This window comes from Schistocerca piceifrons, chromosome 5, assembly GCF_021461385.2.
Source record: "Schistocerca piceifrons isolate TAMUIC-IGC-003096 chromosome 5, iqSchPice1.1, whole genome shotgun sequence".
Lineage (NCBI taxonomy): Eukaryota > Metazoa > Arthropoda > Insecta > Orthoptera > Acrididae > Schistocerca > Schistocerca piceifrons.
Window position 1 is genome coordinate 467,276,788 of NC_060142.1, and position 3,126 is coordinate 467,279,913.

Here is a 3,126-nt window from a genome sequence, read left to right on the forward strand (position 1 = left end):
ACAAGCACACAATAACGATAACACAATTCTCATGTGTATTAATGTGACTCCAGAATTGCGTAGCTATAATCAATATTTTCTTACACACATATCAAAATACATTTTCATCTTCTGTTATTTCTTTGTAAATGCAATGAACCCAACATTACTGTGGCAATGTGACAAATTAATCAGTGAGAACTGCATATATGATATCCCTAAAATAGCTGTTAACCTACCACACATTGGCTTCTCCAAATATATTATTATCTGCAACTATTAGCTCAGAATGCCACAACTTCCTTCACCATTTGTACAAAATTCACACATTTTGGCTTCCATGGTAGATGGCACAATAAATACACCCAAAAACAAACAACTTCATGTACTAGTTCCATGACCTCAACACATATAATAATGGTATATATCTTACATAGGTGTGGCTGTTTACTCCTTCCTTCTGTCCCCTAGCCCCCTCTATAGGAGTGGCACTGACACAAGTGGCAACATATCTGATGCACTCTTAAAAGTATGTATACATCCAACATGTTTGACCGCTGTTCACGTCTACAGCTACGGTTTCACGTTGACTGGTGAAGTTAGCTAAATAACTTCATATTGATCTTGATAATAGATGCAGAATTTCTTTCTTTTCACCTCTGGGGTGTATAAACTTGTCAGCGTCAGCCACCGAATCACATCATCAATAACTTAGCATTGTGCAGCCCCAATGTATCTTGAAACTAAAGGGCTTTCGTATGGCTTTTTCCAGTTTTTTCCAGACGTCTCTCAAAGCTTTCACGAAATTTCTCACTGCTCAACGTTCTTTCGTACCTTGGATTTCATTACCTGAAATCGAGATGGCATTTTCTACCATATACCACGTCAGATGCTGATAGACCATTACTTTCATGAGTCAAAGCATTATAAATTGTGACCATTTACAGCAATAAAGTATCCCAGTCATTATGACAGCAATTTACACACTGGCATAGCATTTTTCCTACCATATGTATATTATCGATTCTTCTGTTAGCCAGTGGATGTAATGGCTTTGTTCTCAGCTTTTAAATATGCAATAAATGGCACAACTGCTTCATCAGTTCCAAGGTAAAGTTGATGCCCTGATTTCTGATTATCATTTCTAGAACATGGATCTTTAGTAACCACTCATTAACTGCTGCATGTGCTACCATATCTGCTTACTGATTCAGGATAGTGACCATCCACACATAGAGCAAAAAATGATCTATGGTCAGAAAAGAGGTTTCCCAGTGGTGTCTGCCCAAATCGTCCTAAAATGTTCGTTCTAATCGTTTCAAAAGGCTTACTGGCTGTTTCTAACCTCTGGAACTCGTTGATAATTTAACTCCGCATTTTGCACACGTGACACGCAGTTCCTAACATACTGCTCTACATTGTGTTTATGCATAGACCACCAGCAAGCTGCCCTTCAGTATGCTTTTCTCTGCCTTTCCATTACCAGATATTTCATGATTACGTGCATATTTTAACACTACTTCTCGCAGTTGATAGGAAGCACAACACATGGCCCAAGATTTAATGTCTTACACAACACACTACTGTGTGCAGTTAACTGTAGCTATGCTGCATATATTTCGTAATCTGTGTCAGCAGCTTGGGCTCTTTGCCACCCTGCAACAGTACAACCTCTTGTCTGAGTCACTACAATCTTCCTACTAAGGCCACTGCAATACTGCTTCTTTTTAGTGTCGCAAGAGAAAATTAACTATTTTTCATAATCCTGCACACTCTGAGGTGCAGTCGAATTTTTTACCTTTCTTTAATAAGCGTGAGAGAGGACATGCTATTTCCTATGATCCTGAGACCAATTTCCTACAATAATTTGTTAATCCCAAACGTGACTCCAATTCCTGGCCTACCTGAGTTGTCGGATACCTCTTTGTAGCATTCACCAATGATGGATCAGTTTTTACATCATCTGGGTTGGTTAAATTCTCCAAGTAATTTATTTTTTGGAAGTGCAAAATGACACCTTTCTATGCTAAGGGTTTGGTGGGCTGCATCTAATCTCTTTAGAACTTCTCTCAGCTGTTGCACATGCTCTTTCATATCTATAGTAAACACGATAATATCATGCAGGTACATTATAAACTTATTTGGTTTTAATCCCCTCGAAATTCAGTCCAGCCTACGTTGAAACATGTCTGGTGCATTTTGAAAACTAAACAGTATTTAATGAGACTTCCAGTGACACCAAGGAACTGTAAATGCTGTTTTTGGCTAGTCCTATGTTACTATTTCCAACTAATAGTAGCTATTCGGTAGATCTGCAGTGCAAAAACGCTTGCATTGCCCCAACTTGTCGAGGATTCTTGTTATATTTGGTACTTTTAATATAAATGAGTACACAACTTAGCACAGTTTTTATAGACTGAAGATGTAATTTGTATAACGAAATGACAACAGAGTATAATTGATGGATTTACCACCTGATGATAATGGTGTTACATTTTACCTAACGTGATGCAGTGAATACTTTCATGAACCTGATGATGGTCAAATGACTGTAACTGGTAGTACAAACGAAGCACTTTACCAGCTTCATATACTGATACGTCTTTTTATGCCGTACCAGAAAAAAAGGATTCACCAGGATAATGGTATCTGAATATACGGTGGAGATAACTAAACTAGAATAGATTCTGTCCTCTCTCTCGGCTTTTGTTTATGCAGGCCTGCCAATTGAACTACCTCATGTGACAATGTGACAGCATCTTGAGTGGTAAACACCTTTGCTTTTAACTCACTCATTGTAAAGCATTTATATTACACGCAAGGAACAAAAAGTAGGATAAACACAATGTGATAACATTATTCTAGCACTGTAATAAGATAATTTGTCCCCCTAAGTGCTAGCGACGCACACCAGACCCAGGGCCTGGCATAATGTCCTTTCTTCCACATGTAAAGCATGTCACTGGGGATGACTCGATACAGGAGCACTATGTCTTAACAAATTAAACTGAGTATATCTAACAGTACTCATACTGGTATAGTCCTATTTCCTTTAAAATCCTTCACATTTATGGTCACACCAATCTTTGAAAACTTCACTGCCAAATGATCGTCTTGCCACAACACATCCAAGAAAGATCGTTTTCT